Raw genomic sequence first — 14066 nt, 5'->3', positions numbered from 1 at the left:
TATAGTCTACCCCGGAAAATGAGAGTCCTTCTCTTTCATTATCGGTTTCGGAAGACTTGACTTCCACTTCGTATGAGTTGGGAAGAGAAATCGGCAGGTAGGGCCCGATAGGATAGACTCGACTGGAAAGGTTATCTAATAGACGGGGCCTGCTCTGTAGAAGGGAGAGGCTTAGTCAATCAATGCGGAGGTACCTTGACTTAGTAGGACTATTCTTGCAATTCGGATAAGAGTAGGCCGAGCGCTTCCATTTATTCTATTTTCGATCGGTTAATAAATATTAGCTCTCGGTAGATCACCAAATGAGATTTTGACTTAGATATCTCCTGCTCAAAAGCCTACGCCTATTCTAGCTTGACTCTTCTTCACTTCAAAGAAAAATGATTTGCTTCACTCCATTTCCTTCTTGTCCCCTGAGCCGATCATTGTATAATGATTCTAGTAGCGTAGCTAAGAAGGATCAGATCCTATCCTTATATTACAGACCTTCTCTTTCACTTTCAGTGGATAAGTCGAAGAAAAGATTTGCTTAAGATAGGCGGTCTATGCCCACCCAGATTCTTGGAAAAACCTTCATTCTGCTCCAAAGGAGAAGATAGGCGAAGGCGGGAGATCTTCAGTCATTCGGCGGGCGGGAAGCTAAGCTTTTTCTCAAAGAACTCGTCGGATCGATCGGTGGGCGGCGACCAGAGGCAGTGGCAGAAGCCTACTCTCTTGGATCCAAAGCGCTCGACTGAAGAGGGGGAGAGGGAATAGGAAGCTTTCCGGATACGATATGACTAGATCCGCATCATGCCCATTCTTGACGGGCAGAAGAAGAACCCAGGGTTTCATATCCTTTGACGTCCAATCTTGAAGGATCGGGAAGCGTGGACGGGTTTGAATCAAAAATCCTGCCACTGGGGCGAGGAGATCCTTCCTTATCAGCAGTCTCCTTGCATCGGTGCCTCAGAATGAATGAATGGAGACCCGGGTCGAGTCATTCTCTCCTTCAAATGATTGAATTTCGTGGAATGCATTCAAAGATAAGGAAAGAAGGGAAGGAAAGCCTCGTGCGATTCTTCGATTCCCTTTATGATCAACTATTCATCACTATACTCTGCGGTAGCATCGGGGATCTTTCAAGTAGGACGCAGCCCTTGCCAAAGATAAAGAAGAGGGTCGGGGCGAAGCATAAGACCAAGCGGAATGAGGGGATTCTCATTGAATGAATAAATCATCCCTTTTCTTGAAATTCAGTAGAATTTGACAAAGACAAAGTACTATTATCTTATAGGAAGAGAGGTATCCATCATAGGCTGAAGTTTCATTCAGAAGTAGTCAGACGGATTCTCTTGAGAGAAGTTCTTCAGGAGAGGCTGTAGCCCACTACGCGGGTAAGGAGATTCGTCAAGTTTATCTAGTTATTCACCAGACTCAGTCGCTTGCTAAGGAGATTTCTCTGGTTGAAAGAGCTGGCTAAAGAGAGAAGAAATCAGATTCAAAAGACTGATCCACATATTGGCACAAAAGCTGCTCATTCCTCTTGCTGCGCTTATGCTTATTCCGACAACAGATTCATAGGTCAGGCGTGCTAAGAGAAAAGAAGAAAGTCAGAAGGTGGAGCCCTGGTGCCAAGCTAAAGACAAGGATCACATCAAAAAAAGCAAAGACGGTTATCTTTCACTCACTTCAAAACCAAGCCTAACTTCTTTCATACCAGGAAATCGAAGATGTGCCAAATCGTTCTCTATCGAAGCCTAGTCTAGAGCCAAATAAAAGGGATTCCACTTGAGCAAGAAGAAGAAAGAATCCGTTAAGAAAAGCAAGCACTCTTTCATTCTCTGGGTTTAGCGGGCTCATTCTCTTTGATTTACTACAACTCTTCTTTCGCCTATTTTTTTCCATTAAGAAGGACTGATTTCTCAAGCTTAACTGAGCCTTGACTTTAGATGAATCAGGGATAATATGATGATTCCCTTTTGGTATAGAATAGAAGAATGGCTAGGAAGGAAGAAAGCATAGAATGAAGATATCTTTCTTCTTTCTCTCTGTCAAGCCTCTCAGAAAGGCGGTATTCTCAGATTTTGGACGAACTTTGACTCTTAGGAAGATCTTTATCTTTCTCGAAAAAGCCATCCGAATATTGAAATCGATTCTAAGAAAAGAAACTAGAAGAATTGGATAGAATAGAATCAGTCTTCGCTTTCCACTACGCACTACGCTTGAAACTGCTGACCACCAAAGTGTGAAAAACTACATATCTTTATCTTGAACTCTACTTAGAAAGGTGTTGGGATCCCTACTTCTGATTAATAATCAAGATGTGAACCAGCATATCGCTTCTTTGCTCAAGATCTCAACTACTTCGATTTCGCCAGTCAGGATTATTCCCGCTCCGCTTCTTTGTCTTTTAGAACTCAAATTCTTTCTTCGATAATACTGATCGCCTTTCTTTTTGGAGCTTCTTCAATGGCAAGTTACTCTAGCATTTCCGGTTCTAGGATCCGCTGTGATTGGGTATAGAGAGAGTATTGACTTGCTTGATAGATGAATCTTGCCTTCCTCCCAGCCTATATCTAGCTCAGCTTGAGAGTTTCGTACTGGTCCTAAGTAGCTTAATAAGATAGGTCTCGTTCAAAAGCCACTTTGGTCTCATGTGCTTTGAAATTGACATGCTTTGTGTGAATAGGGTCGAAAAAGTCAGGAAAGATCAGATTCTCGACCAGCCCTTTTTTCTTGCTTGTACAAGCCATTCTAAGAGTCAAGCCTTAGCCTTTGAAAAAAGCATAAAAAGCAAAGATCAAGCCCTTGTTCATTGAGTTGAAAGGGACAGCATGAAAAGAAAGAAGATTTCCGCTTGATTTTCATGGAAATCCAATGCTTGCCCGATTCTTGGCATCAGATCTATCTTCCTCGGAGAAAGACATTGCACAACAAAGCTGGACTTGCTTGCTCTCATTCCTGAGGTTGAACTTGCCTTGGCTAGAATAGCTAATAGGCGCTAAACCCCTTTCTTTGGCGCCCTTTCTTAAGGCTCTTCAGTTCCTTGTCCGATTCCATGCTTATGCTTATGATTCAATTCTTCTTGGAAAGCAATAGACAAGACCTGTCCGCGGATTCGATTCCTCTCTACAGATTCCTTCCTAAAAGGAGCCGTGATCTTCTTCTTTTTCTATCATATCCGTTTTCTGAAAGAAAAAGCCTCTACCTCGTACTCACCTGTCTCGGTCGCAACATCCACTGACTAGGGAAGGGGGAAGCTGACTCAGTGGAAGTTCTGCTTTGAGCTCTTAGTCTTATCTATCTAGATCAGAGTTCTCAGGCAAATAGGGGATTGAGATCGCCTTCTTTCTCATTAACCAAAGATGCACAGTCATTGCTCCTTTGGGAGTCCCAGTTCTCACCGGAGAACCAAAGAGGAAGATATATAAGGGGCAAAGAATTTGCGAAAGAGGCAGTGGCCTTCAATCTCCAGCTATCCCAAGAGGGAGAGTGCGCCAGGTCCCGTCAGGAGGAAAGCTCTAACCTTGAGTCTCGCTTATTCTTAGCCATGGATCGATCTTTTTCACTTCAAAAGATCAATGAGGCCAATCAAAAAAAGTTCAGACGAGACCGCCTTGATTCTGCCTCCAAAAGCATTGAACCGAAGGTGCAAAGTGCGGCTATGAGAAAAGAGAAGGGGACTGAAAGTTCGCCCTTTACCCTCGAAATCAATGAAGAAGGAGTTCCCAACCTGAACCAAGGCATCCTTAATCTTGCATCAAGCATCAATCATATTTCATTGATCCTCTGACTAGTAATCCGCTACGTGGGGGGTTGAATCGATCCTATTCAGTGTGACGGCTTTCCCTACTTTCATCCGGCTATATTAGCCGTCGGCCATAAAGACTATTTCAAGTAGTCGTGAAAACACCGATTTACGTGGAAACCCGAGTACCGGGAGAAAAAGCACGAGATTTTCTTCTTATTATTTGCTAATGAATTACAAAGGTAGAATGAGGGAGATTAAATAGAATACACAAGGCGCAATGAAAGCTAGGTTAATACGGATAGTCCGGAGGACGGAGGACGGCTCAAAGAGAGAAAGTTTCCATAACGAATTTTTCCATAAACTCAGACTCCCCCTCAAGTTGGGACGTAAATCTCAATGAGGCCCAACTTGCTAACACAAAAGTCAAAGTTTGGTCTGAGAAGCCCCTTGGTGAGAACATCAGCAACCTCTTGGCTCGAAGGGATGTACGGAATGCATATGCTCCCACTGTCAAGTCTTTCTTTGATGAAATGCCGATCAATCTCAACATCTTTAGTTCTATCATCTTGAACTGGGTTCTTAGCAATACTAATAGCGGCTTTATTATCACAAAAGAGCTTCAATGGAGTCTCACATTCCTGATGAAGATCAGACAGGACTTTCATCCACCAAATTTCCTCACATATTCCCAAACTCATGGCTCGGTATTCGGCCTCAGCGCTCCTTCTGGCCACAACACTTTGCTTCTGACTCCTCCAAGTTAGAAGATTGCCCCAAAGAAAGTAATATAAGGATAGGAGGTAGACTTTCTGTCAACAACAGATCCTGCCCAGTCCGAGTCAGTATATGCCTCAATGGTCTTCCTGTCTGTCTTTCTAAACATCAACCCTTTACCAGGTCTTCTTTTCAAGTATCTCAAAATTCTGTTGACAGCTTTTTTTTCATGTGATCCTCTACGGGAGCCTGCATAAACTGGCTGACAAGACTGACTGCAAAGGAAATATCTGGACGAGTATGGGATAAGTAAATTAATTTACCCCACAAGGCGCTGATATTGTTCTTTATCAACTGGAACTTTATCATCAGAGTTTCCCTAGTTTACAGTTTCATTCAATAGGAGTGTCAGCAGGACGACATCCCAAGATACCTGTCTCGGTTAGCAAATCAAGGGTGTATTTTTCTCTGAGACACGGAGATGCCTTCTCGCAATATTCTTTGCGCCTAGCCTTCGGACCAGTCAATCAATCTACAAGAATCCCCTGCCTTTCTTTTCTTGCCTGGACCACAAACCATAATCAAACTATGTGAATTTCTTTTACCTGTCCTAGGCTTGATTCTTGAATTGCAATTAATTAAACTACTTTTTTCCCTTCTAAATCTGACTTTTTCTCATCTTTCTATTGAACGAAAATTGAGTTCAAAACATTTCTTTCTCCTCTCTTTATCCGGACCAGAAACTAGAACTAGAATCAAACAATGTTCATTTCTTTTATAGGCTTGATTCTTTCATTGCGTTTTCCCGTCTTTTTTTCCTTCTAAATCTTCCTTTTTCTCATCTTTCTATTTAACGAAAATAGAGTTCAAAATCAGGCATTTGACTTGAAAAGTTGCTACAAAGTGGTTTTGCTCTCCTTTCAGTCGAGCCCTTGCATTTTATGGGATTCTTGGATTTGAGTCTTCAATCTCCCATATTAAGCAAAGATGTCAAAAATCTAGCACAAAGATGTCAAAAATCTAGCACAAAGATGCACATAAAGAATTCCCATTTTTTGAGCTTCTTGAATTCGAGTTAATGAGTTCACGCAATATTCTTTGCGCCTTTCTTTCTCCTAATTTGTAAACTCGAAATCGCAATATTCTTTGCACCTTTCTTTCTCCTCTCTTTCTCCTCCGCGGACAGCCGTCAACTACTTTCTATTTATTTATCCCAGGGTTAGGGGGTTCCAAACCTTGCTTTTCTCTATAATTGCAAATCTCTCCTCTGTCTTAACCTTAACAAAGAAAGATTTTCCAATCCTCTTAGGAATCGATCTAGACTAGCTGCCATAAAGAGCTCAAGAGACTCGGATTAGTTCAAAGGCTCGGGACCAAGGGGCGTAGCAGCTATTTCACCGGGGAGTGAATCTAGCTAGGGCTATTTTCCACTAATCAGAATCTCCTGACCCCTATGACGTGACGTAAGGATCGGAGATTGTCTAAATGGTAATAAGGAAGTGGCTGCCGTCCTCTCAAGAGAAAGCTGTTCTGCTTGTTCTCTCCCGAGTCATTACATGAAAATCGGTGATTTTCAATCATCGTCACACCACTCGCTGATGCGGATCTGGGAGGCGCTGGGTCGTCCCGATACTTTGAAGCTCTTCTTTCATTCCTCTTGTTCAAATGCTTTCCCTTGGCTTCGGTGCCAGCTAGGACTGGTAGCATGGTCTTCTCTTAGGCTTTCTTTCTCTTGGTGGAGGAATGGGTTAGCACTTGAACTTTCTGACTCTTTCACGACTCTTGCAGATGTTTTCAGGAACCTAGGCCTAGTTCTTTTGCTGCTATTTCAAATGGGAGGGTCTTATTCATCGATTGAAGAAGAAATTGACTTAGATAGAGATAGAGGCAAGGAAGCCTGGCTACTTTCTTTCGAGACATGGTTGACTCTCTTGGATCGGGTAGGAGCCGTGTAACAAGAATCAGTATCGATCGGGAAGAGAATCACTCAATTTTCTATATCTTTTTTTCAGAGAATCCCATCGCGCGAAGCAGCTAAAGCGGCAAAGAGGGTGCGATTCCTATCATAAGAGTTCTCATCGACGAGTAACCTCAATCTCCAGACGACTGAAAGAAGAAGGACTCTTAGAATCAGTCACGGATCTGAGAAAAAGAGGAATGTCAAGTTGAGGGGGAGGGAGAAAGTAGCTCCACCAGTCTCGGCAAGTTTCATAGTCTGAGGAGTTGGGAACCCGTCTTTCTTGAGTAAGCTAGGGAATTTGAAGGATAGGTTGCTTCCCGAGGGAGCCCCGGCCCCAGATAGGTTCTTTCGTCAGTGGCAGACTTGGAATTCTCAGTTTCGTGACTGGCAGGCAGCTCGTATTCTCTTTCATAGGCAGAGGACGAAAGGCTCGACGAAGAAGGGTCAGAAAGAGGGAGAAGAAGGTATGAAAAATCTTGACTTTCATGGGGCGCAGTGGTCGCTAAGAGGAGGTTCGAATCCTTCCGTCCCAGTAAGGAAGATCAATTCTCTCTTTCAATCGGCAGCATCAAAATCAAAGGGGAATGATCTTTCGTCAGTTGTTGAAGTAGCAGTTCTTCCTCTTTCTTGGCTCTTTCTGTATCGGTTGATAAATCGGGCTAGGCCCAGTATGAAGGAATCTAAGAATGAAGGAATTACATAAGCGTCAAAGCTCGACCTCTGATTTTTTCAGTACAAAAGCAGAATCGGAATAATAGACAAGAACAAGATAAGGATGCCTTGGGCGGTTTCGAAGAAACTCGACAACGTCCTGAGGACCAAGTTAATATGGATAAACAAGGACTGAGGTTTTGACTCCTCCTACGCGTCCTCTTTGACTCTAAAACCGGAGGACTTTCTTATTCCACTAAATTCAATAAGGCCTTGAAAATCAGTCTCTTGAAATGCCATTTTTGAACTGCAGTTAGCAGGCTAGGGGCATGAGAGGTTGAATCCCATCCGTCTCTTGTCGGGATCAGAAGTTGATCTTGCAGCTTAGGAAAGCAGCTATTATTTATTTATTCTTCTATTGTAATGTAGATTTCTCAGCAGCTACGAGGTAAGAGGAAGCCTCAAGCCTCATCCCTTTCACGAGAGGCCGAGTTTCCGTAGCGAGAAGGATGATTAGGAGCTATAGCAGGGCGAATAAATACGGCCACCCCACTACGCGGTCTTGTTTTCAGTGGGTTGGAGCCGTAGCTGCTGATATGCAGGCAGCAGAAGTAGAACCATGTTGTACAGGTTAGATCTCTCTCTTATATCCGGAGTCCGTCAGCGCTCACTCATCCTTACGGAATCCGTCGTCGGGAAGAAGCAAGACCAGACCTTGGAGGGGAGTCAGTTTCAGTGGCTGGAAAGAGTGCTGTAGCTGTAGCAGCATATTATCTTCTTATAAAGAAAGTATATGAACTAGCCGATCGGGATCGGAAGAAGAAAGAGGTTCTGCTGTTCCTGTTCAACCTTCAAAGATTCCTTCCCTTCTACCCACATTCAAACCCCCATTTATCACATGGGAGTCAAAGCAACCCGGCTGATAATGTCCTTCATTCACCCATTACATGAATTCACATTCAAGGGTCGGATTAGGAGTTTCATTCTCTCTTTCGGAATAAAGGGAGGGAACCTACTACCAAGGTTGTGATGATTACGCCTACGGTAACTTACCGTAGAACCGGAGGCAAGGGGCGAAGCCAAGCGACTTCAGAGGAGCGCAAATGGAGTCCGGACTAGCTTAATTACCCTCCTACGCCTACGGTAACTTACCTACGGCAAGGAATGTCCTTCAGTAATTTGAAGGGCTCCTTCACAGTCGCTTCGCTTCGCGCCTACGCCTACGGCAGAAGCACGAATCTTGCATTGAGCCTCCTACGGCCTCCTACGCCTCCCGGTCTTGATGATGACGATAGACTCTTACAAAGATTACTATGCCTCTCTTTCATTCTCAATGAATTAACTCACAAAGCATGAAAGAAAGAATAATGAACAAGGGCAGTAATCTCATCTATATGTATTCAGATAGTTCTTGCTTTGTCTATCGATCTTCTTCTTTTCTTTCTCTTGAGAAAACCCAGCTCCCCGGGGGAGCGCAAATCTCTGTAGGAGTCCTTCGGACCAGTCAGTAGTGGACCGTCAAATATAGGTGCCCGGAGATGCCGGTAAAGGTTCTGGCAGAGTAGAAAGCGATGGATAAGAAGACATACCTACGGGCAAGGAACCTACGGCAAAGAATGTCCTACTAATTAAGCTAGTCCGGACCCTTAATTATCCTTCCCATTCAGTTACTCTAGAAACTAAGAATGACTCAACCTCTGCCGAAAGATCTCATTCAACCTATTCCTCTTTCTTCTGAGAATACGAACTGACCTGACTCTCCTTTCTTCCGCAACTGAGAATGGATGAACGGATTAGCTTGCTCAATCAGGAATTCCCTGACTCTTGATCTAGCTTATTCCGAAACCTCTCATACTCACTCATGAAACTCCATATCTGGCCCGACTCTTTCTTGTTTGAATGTGCAAGGGAAAGAGAAATCTTTGAACCTTGAATCACGTCTTATCGTACTCAGACTCTGCCTCAACGGAAAGAGAGTGAGACTTGTACTTATTCCGATCCGATACACAGTTGAGTAGGCCGATCACGAACGCTATTTTCATACAATAGCTTAAGGAAAGCCCTAACCCAAGAAAAAACTAGGTCTCGTATCCACTCTCTTCTCCCGATCCTTATTCCGATGACCTCAGGACTATGAAACTTCTCCTTCAAGGGATGAGGCTTGAGGTCTACGCTGGAGACGGAGGAGTCGGCAGAGGAGAAAGGGAATAAGTCGATGTGCCGGGGATAGATATGACTTCCCCAACTAAGGATCTTCGTTCCCAAGCTTCTTCTTAGAAGTACGGATGAAAGAGATGAAAGAGAAGGGGACGCCGTCTCAAGCATGAAAACGAAAGTCAGGTCGGAAGAAAGGACTAACGGCTTTCTTCTTTCATTGCTTAAGACATTCATTCATTTCCAAAAGCCCGTAGGCTCCGGACTCCGTAGGAGGGTTCTTTTAAGTAGGTAACTTGCCGTAGGTAGCGCCTCTCCGCCCCGTGGGAGTCGAGTTATTTCATAACCTTCGGACCTGTCCGCTAAGCAAAAAGAAAGGTCCTCAATGAGAGGTTAATATGGATTTTTGACGACTGAGGACGGACGCATGAATTCCACTAATATTTGACTCCGGACCTCTTTGATCCAAAGATGAATATGTCCCTTATCAATGAGACCACTAAAAGGGAGCCTCCTACGTCCTACGGACTCCCAGAAAGAGAAAGCCTAGGAGTCCTACGTAGTTTAAGCAGCCTTCTTAAGGAAGGGTCGTATCGTCATCATCTTCTTTAGTTGGGAAGTCAGATAGAAGAAAGACCAAACAAAGGAAGCTGCTTAAGGCACGGCCGGGCCGAGCGTCAGCGAGAAGTTCTTCCATCTCATCAGACGAAGAGTACTCAGAAGTAGGGGCACACCCAGATCAAGAGGCCTTGTTCATTGACTTTCCGTTGAGGAATTCAGTCGAAAGGAATGAAGGCCGCTCCACCGGTCCGTGGTAGTTTAATTGGTGTAGTATAAGAAGCTTGCGAGGATAGGAATATAGGGATTAGTGAGTTCCCGAAAGATTCAGCCTCAGACTTTGTTCATTGACTTTCTTTTTCAGTTGTTGCGGAAGGAGAAGTTCGTGCTCCTGTGTCGGATGCTAGCTTAGTTCTTCGATCGGGGTGTGTAAAGCAAATGATAAGAGATCCTTTTCTACCTAGTTTGAATTGCTAAAACCCCCATAGAAGGACCATAAAGAATAGGAGTCTTCTTCAGATAAAGCTACGAAGGACCATCTTCATTCCCTTTCTTCAAAATGAGAGGAAAGCAAAGCGCCTCAATGAACAAGGGGTCCTTTGTCCATTTGACCACCTTCCAAAGTAGGGAAAAGAGGAAAGCTCCTAAACCTCAAAATAATCGGATCATATTCTATTTTGATGCCTCATCGTCCGTAGTTTCATCTAAGGCCTACTAAACCTACTAAAACTTAAAGGAATTAAACTAGCACGGACCGGAAGAAAAAGAAAGCCAGCCTAAAGAAGTGAAAGGAAGAATCAGATTCAAGTCATAAGACGATAGAGGAAGAGGAAAGCCTAAATTCAGGAAAGCCTATGTGAAGGAGCCCTTTCAATTACAAGATGAACAAGGGCTTCTTTGCGGGGTTTGGCTCTTTGATTTATGTGTGACCCCTCTGATCCTATCCCCCCTTGTTATGCTGCCCTCATTCTATTTCATTTCTCATTCTCACTCTTCTTGCTTCACTGGGCCATGCCCCATTCCCCCTTCTGACCTACCTACTCTTTCAGGTCGAGCTTCCTCGCGGGCGGCTTCGCGGACTCTGAAATTTTGATTTCCGAAGTGACCTTTCGTACTCCAACTCTGATTCAACCATTTTCCCAGGGTTTCAGCCCTCTCCTTTCAGTCGAGCCCTAGGCTTTTTTCTTCAGATTCCTTAAAGAGAAAAGAGAAGATTACTGGGTGGGTGGGACATGTATGGACCAGTAAAATCCATCAAAAAGGGGCCTTAGGCCTTCTATAGGCCTTGGAATGAATAAGGCATGAAAGAGCTGACCTCCTTCCTCTTCTTGTGCATCAAATAGTTCTCGGTTACGAAATGAGAACAGTTATTCCTATTTCAGTCGTATCCTACCGCGTAGTGCGATCTATTTTTGGTCGCGCTGACTGAAACAACGGAGATCAGAAAGAGAAAGATCTCTAACCTCGCCCTATCGGAAGTCTTCCGCTTATTATGAGTTTGAGTACTCTTCCTTCCCTAGCTTCGGAAAGACTATCTCATACCGATTCCTAAACTGAGAATGAAAGAGAGATGCAAGCGTAGTGGGAAGACCTAAGAGGGGAAGCGCTTTAGGCTAGAAAAACTCAAGTTCAAGAGATGCTAACTGGCGTATTGCGTATTCAGAACAGAATTGGGATTTCTTTCTTCTTCTCGAGCTCTTCCTCTTTATTTGCTTCTGCCTCAACGGAGAATTCTGACTTTGATTCTTGGAAGAACTCATTCCCTAATTTCTTTTATGGATCTTCATTTCTTTTCTTCTCAAAAAATACCGACCGGAATCAGACGGGAGCATATTCCAACCCACGAACTAGTCTTTCCCTTTTATAGAGCCTTCCCTAGCTTTGTCAACCGAGACTGAGAAGAGTCTGAAAATCAAGATCAAGCCTAGGCTGCCACTGCCTCAATGAACAAGGGTCTTCGCTTAGCCCCGAATGAGGACTCAATTTCGACTCCTTCTTCTCCGGAACGATTTTGATGCAATTACTGAATTTGATATCTTCCATAACCTTTCTAGAGGCCGAGGGCTCGATCTAGCTCATTCCCGACGAAGCACGGATCGAGCGGACTAGTGACTCATGGAGAGATCCCAGCCTATGGTCACCCATCAAAAATCAGAGGTCTCTTCTTCGAGGCAGTCTGCCCTTGCTTCTCAAGTAGGCTCAAAGATTCCACTATCAGAATATTGATGAATTTGAGGGTCCGAAGGCGGAGTAGGAGTCAGAAATCCATATTCATCTGAATCAATGAACAAGGACTTATCCTTATTTATTTTGAAAAGGAGTGCAACGAAGTTCATTCCACTGATTTCATTCCACAGGCAATGAATAAAGTCAAAGACTTTGCGTAGTAGAAGGGAGTCAGAAATCCATATTCACCTGAAAAAGAAAAGGAGTGGGTTAGGTTATTCTTTATATGGATTTCTTTCGTTGCACTCCTTCACAGTCGTTTCGCTTCTCCCCTCTCCTTACTATTTGGAGAGCTATTTCTTCAAATAAAGGGCTCCTTCTTTTATGATAATACAGTCGTTTCGCCTCAAATTCTTTGACCCTCTCCTTATTATTTGGAGAGCTATTTCATAATACCACTCCTCAAAATATTTGAAATCAGTCGTTTCGCTTTCTTTATTCATCTTTGACCCTCTCCTCTCCTTATCAGTCGAGTTTCTTCGAACCTTCCTTATTTGGAGAGTTATTTCATAATACCACTCCTATTAATATTATAATACAGTCGTTTCGCCTCAAATTCTTTGACCCTCTCCTTCCTTATTTGGAGAGCTATTGAATAATACCACTCCTATTAGATTCAGTCGTTTCGCTTCTCCCCTCTCCTCTATTTTGAGTCGAGCTATTTCTGAAAATAAAGGGCTCCTTCACAGTCGTTTCGCCTCAAATTCTTTGACCCTCTCCTTCCTTATTTGGAGAGCTATTTCATAATGCACTCCTTAAATAATACAGTCGTTTCGCTTCTCCCCTCTCCTTACAGTCGAGCTATTTCATAACCTCCGGACGACTCAAAATCAAAGGCTCCGTTAGGGACTTGAAAGCGAAGTCCTTATTCTGCCACTGTTAAGGAGTGCAAGTTGACCTACTAAATAAGGAGAGGAGTTCACGAAGTCAAAAAGAACTAGCGATCAATGAAATTCAACTACCACGGACCGGAGAAGAGGAAGAGTTCAGGTCTCAGTTTCACCTTCATTCATTCAAGACAAGAAAGAAGGTCTTCTTTTTCTGACTTCTTCATTCTTGAAAGTGAGAGGATCTCGCTCTCATGCTGATCGGAGGAATGCCATCTTTCTTGCAAATCTATTTTCAGTCAGGGATGAACCTGCCTGCCTTAGACAGAGACGAAGCCTAAGCGCTTCTAGCCTGAAGAAAGGGATAATCCCAGAGATCATCTTTCAAACCTGACTTTCAACTCTTTCTCGCCTAACTATCCATATTGTTGCCTTATGAACATTGATTTGCCCTCTCGTAGCTGAACTAGGGGAACTCTTAGCTACTAGGAAAAAAGACCACTGAATTGAATAAGAGTGGGAGTGGACAAGTTGCTTCCCTTTCTCTGCTTTTAGGCTGGCCTCTTCGATGACATTCCTTTCTTGGGTTCAGATTCAATCTCATCTCTCTCTTCCTGTCCGATATCAGCCATCACATCAAACCCTGTCGGATAGAAGCCTACCTACTATAACCGGCTCATCTCTTTACCCGAGTTAGACCACTAGCATCTTACCTTACATCAAGAGTCCCCTCCGAGTCCAAGTCTCAAGCTAAAGCAGCGCGATATTATATCTATGCCAAAACACGGGGTTTCATCGACTTCCAATATTGAGTTTTTCAAAGGTTGCAGAGTAATAGGGCTGTCAAGACTAAGAAGAAGAGGTACCTGCTCGACCCTTTCGAAGAGATCTAGTTTTTTCTGCTTTTCAGAGAGGCGCCCCTGGCATGGATTCCTAAAGGCTAAGAGCCTAGTCTCTTGACTCCCTTACCTAGCTTAGCTGCCTTTTCTATTCCTCTATTCCGAAAGGCTAAAGACCAATTGTCGGACTGACTCGTGTTTAGGGAATTCAATGTCAATTAGGATTTGGCTACGACCTGTCAACTAACTATTTCTTCTTCCTCTTAGAGAAAAGTATGTAATTGTATTCTGGTCTAGAAATTCCTTTTTCATCAGAGGCGGTAGCGTAATCAGGTAATCCCCGAATGGAAAGAAAGTTCATAAGGTAATCCAGTAATCCCAGTAAGAAAGGCAAGGCAAAAAAG

General features: G+C 43.6%; 1 long non-coding RNA gene across 1 annotated transcript in view; it reads right to left on the bottom strand.

Moving 5' to 3' along the window:
- LOC127148092 (uncharacterized) overlaps nucleotides 1–12697 on the bottom strand; it is a 19690-nt gene extending 6993 nt beyond the window's left edge. Inside the window, exon 1 of the long non-coding RNA XR_007818715.1 lies at nucleotides 12482–12697. This is a non-coding gene — a long non-coding RNA (uncharacterized LOC127148092). The remainder of the gene's footprint in view (nucleotides 1–12481) is intronic.
- Between the last annotated feature and the right edge of the window lie 1369 nt (nucleotides 12698–14066).

Source organism: Cucumis melo, chromosome 2 (genome assembly GCF_025177605.1).
Source record: "Cucumis melo cultivar AY chromosome 2, USDA_Cmelo_AY_1.0, whole genome shotgun sequence".
NCBI classification, from domain to species: domain Eukaryota; kingdom Viridiplantae; phylum Streptophyta; class Magnoliopsida; order Cucurbitales; family Cucurbitaceae; genus Cucumis; species Cucumis melo.
This window is presented reverse-complemented; position numbering and strand designations above follow the sequence as displayed.